This window comes from Bos indicus x Bos taurus, chromosome 20 (assembly GCF_003369695.1).
Source record: "Bos indicus x Bos taurus breed Angus x Brahman F1 hybrid chromosome 20, Bos_hybrid_MaternalHap_v2.0, whole genome shotgun sequence".
NCBI lineage: Eukaryota > Metazoa > Chordata > Mammalia > Artiodactyla > Bovidae > Bos > Bos indicus x Bos taurus.
Window position 1 is genome coordinate 18295589 of NC_040095.1, and position 13658 is coordinate 18309246.

General features: G+C 42.6%; 1 protein-coding gene across 1 annotated transcript in view; it reads left to right on the forward strand.

The window, feature by feature from the left end:
- The first annotated feature begins 230 nt into the window (after nucleotides 1-230).
- Nucleotides 231-13658, forward strand: part of ELOVL7 (ELOVL fatty acid elongase 7) — a 76881-nt gene continuing 63453 nt past the window's right edge. Inside the window, exon 1 of the mRNA XM_027520113.1 lies at nucleotides 231-396. The gene's annotated coding sequence lies outside the window, so the exon portion shown is untranslated. The remainder of the gene's footprint in view (nucleotides 397-13658) is intronic.

Genomic DNA, 13658 nt, shown 5'->3' on the forward strand with positions numbered 1-13658 from the left:
GTGATGACATCTGTGCTCAGAAAGAAATGCCCAGAGGTCAGAACCGATCTTGCCGAGCAACCCTCGGTCCCCGGTCCCAGCGGCGATGCGAGCGGCGGGGCGCCGAGCCGAGGCCGCGCGCACCTCCCAACGGGTCCTTCCCAGCGGGCAGCTCCTCCCCGCGCCCCCTCGCGGGTACCTGGCGGCCGCGGAGGGCGGGCAGGGGGCGGCGCTGCGCGGCGTCACGCGGCAGGGTGGGAGAGCGGGCAGGTGACACCCCGGCCGCCTCCGCCCCTTTCCCAGCTTAGTCGGCGGCCAAGGCAGCAGGGGCCGCTGTGAGGAGCTCCGCGTTCGCGCCGCCGCCCGCCGCCGCCCTCTGCTCGCGCGCCCAGGCGCTTCGGCTCCGCTCCTCGCGGGGTGAGTGCAGGGCTCCCAGCCGGGGGGCCGGGGCCTAACTTTTCCGGGGCGCAGAGGAGGAGAGATGGGGAGGAGAGGGAGATGACCCCAGGACGGGGGGATCGAGGGCAGCCTAGTGGAAGGAACTTGGGCGCGGCGCGCGAGGAGTGGGATCCGGGTCCGAAAGACTCGGGAGCCCGGCCAGGCCCTGCCTGGACTCTGGGGGGCGCTTCGGAAGTTGTGGCCGCGACGCCGGCGAGTGCCCAGGGTCAAAGCCCTTCCCGCCGGCGGGCGGGGCCGCGGAGCTCACCTGCGCCCTCCCTGGGAGCCCCCCAAACCCCCCCCATCACCCCGCCAGCATCGCACAGGGACGGTGGTCCCCGCCGTCCCTGGGTTTTGAGCCCTCCCCTGGCTTTCCCGGGGCACTGGGCCCCGCTGTTCCAGGCGGGAGGACAAAGGTGCTTGCTGGTGGGACGGGGAGGAAGAGAGACCTCCTCGACCTTGACCGCCGAGGTCATTTTCCCAGCTCCGGGATCTGGCCTTGCTCGCCACAGCCTACCCCTACCCCGCCTGCCCGAGCCCCTGTCTTTCCGCACCTCAGGGGTGCTTTTTGTGTGTCCTCGAGGCCAGAATTAACTCGGGGAGCTGCTCTTGCTTTTTGGCTCCCTGAACTGCATCCTGTCCCGGCAGCGGCTGCTGGCTGAGGAGAGTGATGAGTACAGAGCGGTAGAACAGGTCGTGCCGGAGATGGAAATCGGAAAGCCTGTTGTTTCATCTTCCGAGGTATCGTTGGTTAGAAAATGGGCCTTCCCCCCAATCAACCAGCGCTGATTCAAACTTACCGGATGCCAAGGGAGCGTTCTTTAGAGCTCCCTGGGGAAGGCTGGGACAGGAAGGATCTGGTCTCTACCCCTGTCCAGCTTGGGGAAAACAAGTCCCACAACGACTGAAGAATAGTTTTGGCGACCAAGCCTTTTTCCTCTTACTGATCTATTCCCTCGAAAAGCTTTTTCACTTAACCCTATATTCTCAGGTTACTCTTTCTCACTCTTACTGTTTCACTGCCTTGAAAGAGTCATCATACTTTTGATTGTCCCCAGTCTTCTTGCCCGTCACTTGACTGTTAATTCCCTTACGTTGTAGTTTTTGTTTCTACTGCTGGCTTGAAATTGTTCCCCTCTAGGTCACTGAGGATTAAAAAAAAATCCCCTCCACCCCCAGTGGCAGACATGTATTGAATGCTTCTTGGTCTGGCACTGTTCTAAGAACTTGTATCAAATCTGTTAATTCTTACAGCAGCCCTATGGAGTAAATAAATGAAAACATGATCCTTTTTCAGTTAAGGGAACTGAGACACAGGAACTTGCCCAAAGGCACACAAGTAGCAGGAGGAGATTCCAACTGAGATGCGAACTCAGGGGCTCTGGTCCAGGGCTGAGGCTGGTAACAACCTCTGTGGGTACCCACTCACCTAGAGTTCCTTTCTTTCTTCTCTGACTTTCCTGAAGTCCTGTGCTGTTTCATGCTTCACTGACCAGGCTCTCATTCTCTGGTTCCTTTTTTCCTTCTTGTGTAACTTGGTACTCATTTAGGTTTCCCTTTCATAGAATTTTGTTACTTAGGTTATCACTGCTACTTACTCGCCTTAAATTCTGTGGTTTCCATGGATCTTATTCAGTTTGAGTGTAGCATCTATCAGTGCATATTGTAATACAGCAAGTCCCCCTCATATGAAGGACCTTCCCGATTGTGAACTTTCAAAGGTGCAAGTGTGCATCTGGTTCCCGCAAGAAACAATCTGCGCCGTCAACATCAGGTGTGAATGAAATAGCAGCTTGCTCTCCATTTCCTTTTGCTGATGATACTTCAGTTCTATCATCTCCCATCTCTTCTCCCTCCTCCAGTCAGTGACTCTTCTTGCCTGTTCACTTGATGCCAGCCCATGTATGCCAGCTGTTGTACAACTGTACACATTTTCTTTGTGTTTTTTGTGTGTGTTTGTTTTTTATGTATTATTTGTGTGAGAAGTATTATAAACCTATTACAATATAGTACTAACTCTGTTGGACTTACAAACACTCTTGGAATAGAACTTGGTTGTTTGTAGGGGACTTACTGTATTTCATTTGGATTTGTCTTGCTTTATGCCAAAGCATTTCTAGTTAACACCAGTTATGTTAGCTTCCCTCCCCTTTATCATAGTCACCCAGGTGCAAAACTCAGAGGTTGTGTCTCAGATCACACTTTTCCCAATCTGAAACCTCTTTTCAGCTTTTACCTTGTCTCTTCCTTCTAGCCTTCCTCATTCTCACCTCTGTTCCCCTCTTCTCTTTACTAGTCTCCCTCTTCCCCACTCCTGAACATTTGTTTATCACTTATATCATTTTTTTGTTGTTGGTTAGCTTCTTTCATCAATAGTCATGGTCCATAGAAAGATTGTAAACAAAGTAAGGCTAACTTTTCAAGCCTTGCAACTAGTATCAGCTTGATAAATGGTTGCAGAATATGATACAAGATGAATTAAGGTAGCATATATTGGGTGGGTTGGATGATGATAGAAAACTTAAAAGTTTTTAAGCTGGGTTTTAGAGAATGTTAGGGAGTTTGTTTCAGTAAACATAGGGGAGCTGGCAGACAATGCGGAAGAAGAGGAGTTGGCCTCTGTCAGCTACATTGCTGAAACCCGCCTATCCCAGCTAAACATTCCACTTAGAAGTGTAATGAATAAGGACCATATCAACAGAGAATCATGAATCCTAACCTTATCCTAGCAAAATAAGATATGAAACCACAGTGAGTTACATGAAAACCCCAATTTTACTGACAAATATAACACATACATAAAAATGCAGAAAATATAAATGAAGAGATTACCACAGTAGATAATTTAGAAGTAGAATAACTGTCTTATTCTGACAGTAGATATGATAGTTGGATATTCTGAAGACAGGCTAAATGGGAATCTTTTCTCAAAACCTCTGTGTAAGGTGATGTGGGCATGGATTAATCCTGAAAGGCATTGTTGAAGAATAACTGGCTGTGCTTGGGGAGGTCTGAGGTGAGGAGAAAAGAAAACTGGAAGGTGTTAAAGTGGTGAGATTGGGGAGCCAAAAAGAGAATTTCTGCCCCCGAGCATGATTCTACCACAGTAAACATTTTGCCATTTTACCTTTGTCTCTCTCATTTTTTAAATACATATTTTCCTCTGTCATACTACATATAGAGTTTTAATATTTTATATTTTCCTTGTAATATATAGTAAGCATTTTTCTTATAATTTCTAAAACTCCTATTATTTGCATTTATCCCAATAATTATAATATGATTTCCTTAACTAATCCTCTGTTGTTGGATAGGTGTATTAGCAATAATTGTAAACAACTCACATTGCAGTAATGCTTACCTTTGCAGATATGTCATTGTACAAATTGGGATTTGTTTCTTTATGCTAGGCAATGGAATGTACATAAAAGAAAGCCTCTGTCTTCAGGTAATTACTATTTGAGTTGAAGAAATAAGACTTTTTCTAATCTGTTTAATTGTTTATTCTTCTTGGTGTGCTACATGTGCAAACATCAGCTTTAGAATATGGAAGAATTTTGGAGCCTTTGTATATATAGTTGGGTAAACTCTGGGAGTTGGTGATGGACAGGGAGGCCTGGCCTGCTGCGGTTCATGGAGTCGCAAAGAGTCGGACACGACTGAGCGACTTAACTGAACTGATATGTAGTAGCATGTTAAATTGAGAACTGATCTTGAATTTCAATAAAATACATCATAAAGCAGGGAAAGAAGCATCCCATAAACAAAATTGGACTCATCCAATTTGGACTACTCACATAATGAAAAATTGAACACCCATGCACTTTATAGGATCAGTCTTTTTTTAAAATTGAGGTTTTTAATTACTCCTAATTGATTTAGATAGGAGAAGGGGACGATAGAGGATGAGATGGTTGGACGGCATCACCAACTCAATGGACATGAGTTTGAGCAAGCTCTGGGAGTTGATGATGGACAGGGAAGCCTGGTGTGCTGCAGTCCATGGAGTCGCAAAGAGTCAGACACGACTGAGTGGCTGAATCAAACTGATTTAGATATATCAAAAGCACATGTTATTGCCTCGACAAGTAAAATTATCCTTTTTATTGGTGATAAATATGTCCAAAGAGATAGATATTTCCATTATTCAGATGAACTAAGTTACCATATAACATATAACTTGTAAGACTGCCTTGTTAAAGACAAATCTGCATCCACTTGGAGAAGCAGCCACAGGCCTTGACCACCAGCAGCCCAGCTCCTTTGTTTCCTCCAATATTAAGTATAGAGTCAAACTCAGCCAAAATTTGGGAATTGCAGAAGTTCAAATTCAGTAAACATCTGAGTGTCAGGTTTGCATCAGGCAAAGTGGTTGGCAGGATGCTGAAGCTCGTCCAGGTCTGTGTGGGTTCAAGGGAGGTAAATATAGTACAGTGTGAAAAACTGCGATTAACACAAACAGAGCATGGGGGAAGCCAAACGGGAAGGCAGGCAAAACTGCCCTTCTGAGCCGAAAGAAGGAACGCTGGAAGTAGAGAGGGGCTGAGGGCTGGAAGTCAAATTCAGGCTGTGGTGCATTCAGAGAACTGGAAACACTGGAAACATCACTGCAGAGCAGGGTGTGATAGGAGGTTGCTAAGCATGCTCGGCTTACTGAAGGCTGCGTTTCACCTAGTAAAAATTTTGGATTTTATCCTACAGGCAATGGGGGTGCTTTGGAGCCCTTTAAGAAGGGAAGGGACCTGTTCAGATCTGTATTTCGAAAGCACCCCTCTGCACTTGCAACTTCATCATTCTGGAACCTCTCCCTCTCCTGTGGAGCTTTATCTCTTTTCTCTATCTGACCCTGGAAAGGACAGCTCCCTTCACTGTTTACATGAGATATCTTGATTATGCTCAGTGTACACAATAATTTGGGAACAGAAAATGAGCTTGTGCCAACTGTTTATAGAATGCACACTCTTGCTAACGATTATGAGGGGAACAGTTTGGGCATCTTTTAGGTATCAGTCAATAGTTGCAGTCAGGCACTTTCTGTGCATTTTTCTCATGAATTGTCTGCAGACAGCAAGGTCTGCACCAGAATCCTTATAGCACACATGGGTGCAGAAAAGTGAAGAAAAGTGCTCAGGTGAAGAAGCAGAAAGTGTGCTCAGTAAGGGTCCAGGGTTACAAGTGTGCAGCCAGGATTTAAACCCAAGTATAGTTACAACATTCAGGCTCTTCCGCCTTAGTATACTAACTTTGTGGGTTGATTATTTAGAGGGTGTCTCTTAAGACACTAGAGTTCTGATATCCAACACTAGTTTTGTGAGGTTCCAAGTAGCTAAGATGGTAAAAAAAAAATCTGCCTGCAATGCTGGAGACCTTAGTTCGATCCCTGGGTCGGGAAGATCCTCTGGAGAAGGGAATGGCAACCCACTCAGTATTCTTGCCTGGAGAATCCCATGAACAGAGGAGCCTGGCGGGCTACAGTCCATGGGATCATAAAGAGTCAGACAGGACTGAGCGACTAATACTTAATAATACTTAAGGACAACCATAAACATAAACCTTATTTTAGACTTTTTAGGGTCAGTTGTAGAAATATGAGAACTAGAAAAAGAGGGTTTGGCAAGTTGTCCCTCATCTAAAAACAGCCCCCCGTTCCTTTGTCTCCTTCCTTTCCATCCCAAATTGTGGGATTTTTGTCTTAATAGCACATTTATGATGTATTTGTTTGCTTATTATAGTTACATGGCATAACACAGACAGATCAGAAGGAAAGGCTGCTTGTATCTCACGGGGTCTTACCCTTAGTCTGTCCAGGGCTTCTCTGCTCAGTCCTCTTCTTACCACTTCCTGCCTTCTTCTCTAGGCAGACAGTGCTGTGCTGGATCCTACAAGCCCAAAGATGTGTGTCTGAGAAGCAAACAAATGCTGACCTCACACATTAGACCCTCTGCTTTTATCCTGCAATTCGCTGCAAGGCATATTCTTATACCTTCAGTCTTTGAAAAATTTCTTTGAAATTCTAAGAAGTGAGACTTTAACCTGAAGAAAGAAAGAAAATAGAAATCACATTCTTAGGAAACCAATGTCAAGTGACTGCTTATAGAATAACTTATTCCTGAGCAAATGTGGAATTTAAAAAGTGAAGTGTAAGAACCACAACCTCCATTGTTCAAAGGGAGGAGCAAGGGGGTAATAGATATAATATTAAACATTAAGTATAGTCAATATTTTTACAGTTAAAAAATAGAAATATATTAGGTTGAACATATTCAGTTGACATTTCTCTAGGAAAAACCACTTGGATATTGGCAGTTACATATGATTCATCCTAATATGGGGCTTCCGAGGTGAAAATAGTGGTAAAGAGCCCGCCTGCCAATGCAGGAGACATAAGAGACAGGGGTTCGATCCCTGGGTCGGGAAGGTCCCATGGAGGAGGGCATGGCAACCCACTCCAGTATTCCTGCCTGGAGAATCCCATGGACAGAGGAGCCTGGAGAGCTACAGTCCATAGCGTCACAGAGTTGGACACGACTGAAGTGACTTAGCATGCACACATCCTAATATAATCTTCTTGACATCTAACTGGTTGACCCTATGAGCCCTTGTTCATTTCTCCGTAAAATACACCAAATGCTGCCCAGATATGATGAATATGGGCTTCGAGTAGCCTGTTCCCTGCTCCTACGACTGGGTCAGTGACTGTCTTTATTGCAAGCCTATTGATGTCAGTTACGCTTGTTATTATGATTAGGTAATTTAAATGTGTGTAAATCTATAAAAGTACAAAAGGAAAGAGTTTTATTCCTGTGAAGAGAATGTTGTGTTCTTTGGAAAGTTTCCTTTAAAGCGAGTAACTTAAAAAGTAGGCAGGAGAACTGTAAAGAATTGGAGAGATTTTGAAAGCTTGAGAGATAATATCCTAAGCTTGCTTTGCAATTTTTTTCTGTTTGTTTTCTTTTTGTTTTTTAGTTCTCCGTCCACATAGAACACTAAAAGTGAGAATTGTAGAAAATAAATTCTGACTATGGTTTATGTGAGAAAAATATTGGGCAGGAATTCTTCCTCAAGGGAAATCTTGAAACTACTTTGGAAAACTGGGAAATTAGTGCTTATTAATATGTCTTAAGGTAAAGTACATATTTATGGTATATATATAATTTTTTGATTCTTCAGTGTTTTTTTTGATTAATCAACCAGAACCAGTCAAAATTGCAGCAGTATTTTTATTTTAATTACAGCTGTTAGACTATAATCATTTATGCTGTTTCATAGTAGATTGTCAGAACCTTTGCCTCTGTAGGTATTTTATGCACCTCATTAATAAAAACAAGTGAAACTTTGCCATTTAGATTGTAAAAATCAGAGTACATGTAGATTTTTTTTCCTTTGCTTAGCATACCATACTAATGGTACATAGTCAACTCTACTTCTTATTTTAAATTAGGCTTTTAGTATCCATATAATATTTAAGCTTATTTTAATAATGTGAACCCATACATAGAACCTAGAGCTGGTTCCTACCTCCCTTAAATGACTTCCATAAAGATTGAAAGCAAAGATACAAAGTCTAGCGTTAGCTAGAATCAGTTAAACTTGATCAATTTCTTAGTGTTATTAAATTGGTAAGTTGAATTAGGCAAGGTATAATTTATTCTAGATTCAAATGTTTGTTATAGTGGTATGATAATTACTTTCTGAAACATTATAACAGGTTAGTGAAAAAAGACCAAACATAAAATGTGAAAAATAAAAATACATTTTCTAATAATAGTATTTATTGAACACTTGCTGTATGCCAGGCACTTTGCTAAATTCTAATGTGCCTTATCTTATTTAATCTTCACAGAAGCCCTACTAGGAGGATGGTAGTGTTTCTAGTGTATAGACAAGAAAACTGATGCATGTAGAAGTTGAGTGACTTGTCCAAGATCATGTGGTTAGACACAGCATCGGAAATCAGACCCAGTTCAGTCTGAGCTCCAATGCCCACATGCCCATGCTCTTACCACTTTATAATGTAAGTACTCTTAATCGGAATTTGAAGTATAGATTTTTTTTCTTTTTGTAAGCAGTTTATTTGAGAGGTGGTCCTAGGCAGTAATAGCAGGGACAGGGGAAGGGAGGCAGCCAGTACAAAGAGTGTCAATGAAGATGGTACTACCACTGCTGCGGGCGCCTAGGCCTCCTTCCCACTGGGACACTTCTCAGACTCATCTGTCCAAGCGGCAAAGAAGTGAAAACTTTGTTGGGACATGTGCATGTCTTTTAAAAGACACGTTAAAGTGTTTTGCACTTGGAAAGGACCTTAGAGATCCTTTAGATCAACTTCTTCTACAGATGAGGAAACCGAGGCCCAGCAAGTACAGGTCATTTGGCCAAGGCTGTGTGTGTGTGTTAGTCAGTCATCTCCAACTCTTTGTGACCACATGGACTGTAGCCCGCCAGGCTCCTCTGTCCATGGAAGTCTCCAGGCAAGAATACTGGAATGGTTGTCATTTCTTCCTCCAGGGGATCTTTCCGACCCAGGGATGAAACCTGGGTCTCCTGCACTGCAGGCAGATTCTTTACCATCAGAGCCACCAGGGAAGTCCAGTCAAGGCCATAAGCCTGTTTAAAATGTGGGACCAGAGTCATATATGTAAAAAACTAACTTATGGTTACCAGGGGGAAGAGTGGGAAGGTATAAACTGGGAGATTGGGATTGACGTATACACATTACTATATATAAAATAGATAACTAATAAGGACCTTACTGTATAGCACAGGGAACTCTGCTCAATAGTATGTAATGACCTATGTGGGAAAGAACCTTAAAATGAGTAGATACATGTATATGTATGACTAATTCGCTTTGCTGTATACCTGTAACTAATGCAACATTGTAAATCAACTACAATTTTAAAACAATTGTTTTTAATTAGGAAATGAAACAAAAATGGGGGACTAAAAATGAGTTCTCCTGATTAGAGTCTAAATGGTTTTCTGACTTGCTAATTATTTTGTCTTCATTAACCTTAACTCTGAATATGACTTCACTACTGAATCTGGTTTTTTAAGATTTTTTTGATGTGGACCATCTTAAAATTCTTTATTGAACTTGTTATTATATTGCTTCTGTTTTATGTTTTGTTTTTTTGGCCCAAAGGCATATGGGATCTTAGCTCCCAACCAGGAATCGTACACACATCCCCTGCATTGGGAGGCAAAGTCATAATCACCACCAGGGAAGTCCCACTACCGAATGCTTAAAGCCCCTAAATTGCCCCATCCATCCTTGTCTGTAAGTAACAGCATTAATTAGTCCTGTAGATTTTACTGTACATCATGACCCGGACAAGGATTGCGTTTCCCCTGTGTGATGAGTGGGACACACAAAGCAATGTGATGTTTCTCATTCTAAGGCCCATGAATTATAGAACCTAACCCTGAACCATGATTGAAAGTGTAAAAGAAGAAAAATGCATTATCTTAGCCAACACAGCTAAACCATCTGGCCCAGCCCATGCTAGCTCATCTAACAGCCCCCTAACACTCATTCTCTGTCCTTAGCCACAGTTCATCACCTTTAGGTGACTGCCTGAGAATCTCATGGCAGTAGCATCTGTGGGACTGGATGGGGTGAGGTCAGAGGAGAGTTGGTGCCCACTGCTTTTCTGGGCACCCCCTAAAAAATCTGTCAACCTGTAATCTTTCACTATTTCATCAGTAGACAGAGCAAGGATGGGTTGTTAACCATTTCCTTACTACCAAACAAGTAGGTGCTGCTGTTTTTCCTCCTTGTCCTTCTTTGCTTGTACATGCCATGAAAGAAATTCTTTGCATGCATAATCTTAGTTCTTAGTGTAACCCTGAGTGATGTGTATCTCAACTCAATTTTAGAGACAAAAATTTGAGACTCCAAGAAATTTAGGTGATTTCTGCTAAGGTCACTGCAGGGTGAGTGGCAGACCTGCATCTGTGCTTAGTCACCCAGTCATGTCCGACTCTTTGATCCCGTGGACTGTAGCCCACCAGGCTCCTCTGTCCATGGGGATTTTCCAGGCAAGAATACTGCAGTGGGTTGCCATGCCCTCCTCCAGGGGATCTTCCCAACCCAGGGATCAAACCCAGGTCTCTTGCATTGCAGGCAGATTCTTTACCATCTGAGCCACCAGGGAAGCCTGGACCTGGGTCTAGAATGCAGATATTCTGATTACATAGCCTGCCATTTATTCTGTGTGACCTTAGAATCTATTTCTTCCTCTTTAGTAAAGAATCATGGAGGATGGCAGATAATGTGCTTATGAAATAGGACAAAGTTTGTACGTGATAATATATAATTTACATTCCACATTAAAAAGAATATTTGAAATGCTCACAATACATATATTATGATTCAAGCACAGAAGGGGGAAATCTAGGTGATAGAATTATGATAATGGAACACTAAATTTTAACTACTAGCTGGGAGTAGATGAAAGAATAAGATGGTATTACCACAACTCTACTGGTTTGGTTTTTTAAAATGAAAGATCAGTTTTTAAGGTAATTTTTTCCTCCTAGAAATGAATTATAGGAGGAATTTATTTATCAAGTAGGTTCTTTTTTTTTTTTTCAAGTAGGTTCTTATGAAAAGCATCTTGAATCACTTCATGTAAATATAATGCTTTCAATAATAGTTTTGGTAAAGATGGGAAAATATTCTTTAATTAATATTGGTTCTTTATTTAAAGTTTATTTCCTTTTGGCCCAGCCATGTGGCGTGCGGCATCTTAGTTCCCGATCAGGGATCAAACCTGTGCCCCCAGCAGTGGAAGCATAGAATCTTAACCACTAGACCACTAGGAAAGTCCCATATATTAATATTGGCTCTTGATAACTAATTTATTGTGGACAATAATGAAGGTAAACTCTGAAGCATCTCTTCAGGTAAACTTTGAAGCATCTCTTCAAAGGCGTCAGGGTTAGGCTAATAAAGTTTTATTGTTCAGTTGCTAAGTCATGTCCAACTCTCTGCAGCCCCATGGACTGTAGCACACAGTGTTTCCCTGTCCTTCACCATCTCCCTGAGTTTGTTCAAACTCATGTCCATTGAGTTGCATGATGCCATCCAACCATCTCATCCTCTGTTGTCCTCTTCTCCTCCCTCCTTCAGTTTTCCCCAACATCAGGGTCTTTTCCAGTGAGTCAGTTCTTCCCATCAGATGGCCAAAATATTGGAGCTTCAGCATCAGTCCTTCCAATGAATATTCAGGATTGATTTCCTTTACATTGACTGGTTTGATCTCTCTGCAGTCCAAGGAACTTTGAAGAATGTTCTCCAGGACCACAGTTCGAAAGCATCAGTTCTTTGACGCTCAGCCTTCTTTATAGTCCAACTCTCACATCTGTACATGGCTACTGGAAAAACCATAGCTTTGACTATACGGACCTTTGTCAGCAAAGTGATGTCTTGACTTTTTAATACTTTGTCTAGGTTCGCCATAGCTTTCCTTCCAAGGAGCAATCATCTTTTAATTTCATGGCTGCAGCCACCATCTGCAGTGATTTTGGAGCTCAAGAAAATAAAATCTGTCACTGTTTCCATTGTTTCCCCATTTATATGCCATAAAGTGGTGAGACTGGATGCCATGATCTTATTTTTTGACTGTTGAGTTTTAAGCCAGCTTTTTCACTCTTCTCTTTCACCTTCATCAAGAGACTCTTTAGTTTCTCTTTGCTTTCTGCCATTAGGGTGGTATCATCTGCATATCTAAGATTTTCTCTTGGCAATCTTAGTTGTGATCCACACAGTCGAAGGCTTTCGCATAGTCAATGAAACAGAAGTAGATTTTTTTTGAAATTCTCTTGCTTTCTATCATCCAGTGGATGTTGGCAATTTGACCTCTGGTTCCTCTACCCTTTCTAAATCCAGCTTGTACAAGTGAAATTTCTCAGTTCATGTACTGCTGAAGCCTAGCTGGAAGGATTTTGAGCTTTACCTTGCTAGCATGTGAAATGAACGCAGTTGTACGGTAGTTTGAACATTCTTGTAGACTTCCCTGGTGACTCAGATGGTAAAGAATCTGCCTGCAGTGCAGGAGACCCAGGTTCAATCCTTGGGTCGGGAAGATCTCCTGGAGAAAGGAATGGCTACCCACTCCAGTGTTCTTGCCTGGGAAATCCCATGGACAGAGGAGACTGGTGGGCTACAGTCCTTGTGCTGCAGGCTATAGTCCAGGTGTCAGACACAACTGAGTGACTAACACTTTCACATCTGAACATTCTTTGGTATTGCCCTTCTCTGGGATTGGGATGAAAACTGACCTTTTCCAGTCCTTTGGCCACTGCTGAGTTTTCCAATTTGCTAGCATATTGAGTGCAGCACTCTAACAGTATCATCTTAGGATTTTCAATAGCTCAGCTGAAATTCCATTACCTCTACTAGCTTTGTTCGGAGCAATGCTTCCTAAGGCCCACTTGACTTCCCACTCTAGTATGTCTGGCTCTAGGTGAGTGACCACACCATTGTGGTTATCCCAGTTATTAAGACCGTTTTTGTGCAGTTCTTCTGTGTATTCTTGCCTCTTCTTCTTAATATCTTTTGCTTCAGTTAGATCCTTACAGTTTCTGTCCTTTTAACCATTCAACATCACAATAATCCAAGTCTATGCCCCAACCACAAATACTGAAGAAGCTGAAGTTGAATGGTTCTATGAAGACCTATAAGACCTTCTAGAACTAACACCAAAAAAGGAGTCCTTTTCATCATAGAGAATTGGAATGCAAAAGTAGGAAGTCAAGAGATACCTGGAGTACTAGGCACATTTGACCTTGGAGGACAAAATGAAGCAGGGCAAAGGCTAACAGAGCTTTGCCAAGAGAATGCACTGGTCATAGCAAACACTCTCTTCCAACAACACAGGAGTTGACTTTACACACAGACATCACCAGATGGTCAATACTGAAATCAGATTGGTTATATTCTTTGCAGCAGACAAGGGAGAAGGTCTGTACAGTCAGCAAAAACAAGACCTGGAGCTAACAGTGGCTCAGATCATGAGCTCCTTATTGCAAAATTCAAACTTAAATGAATTAAGTTTAGGTTCTTATAATGATTACAGTAACAACTCATGCTAAGTAAAGCAGGTTTTTTAGACCTAAGATTAGTCTAAGGATGGGCATTAGAGGGTTCATACCATCTCAAAAACATCAAATCTATGTAGGCATTGTTGTTTCTGGAGTGGTAGCCCACAGCACCATAGTCTCAAAGCCTATTGATTTAG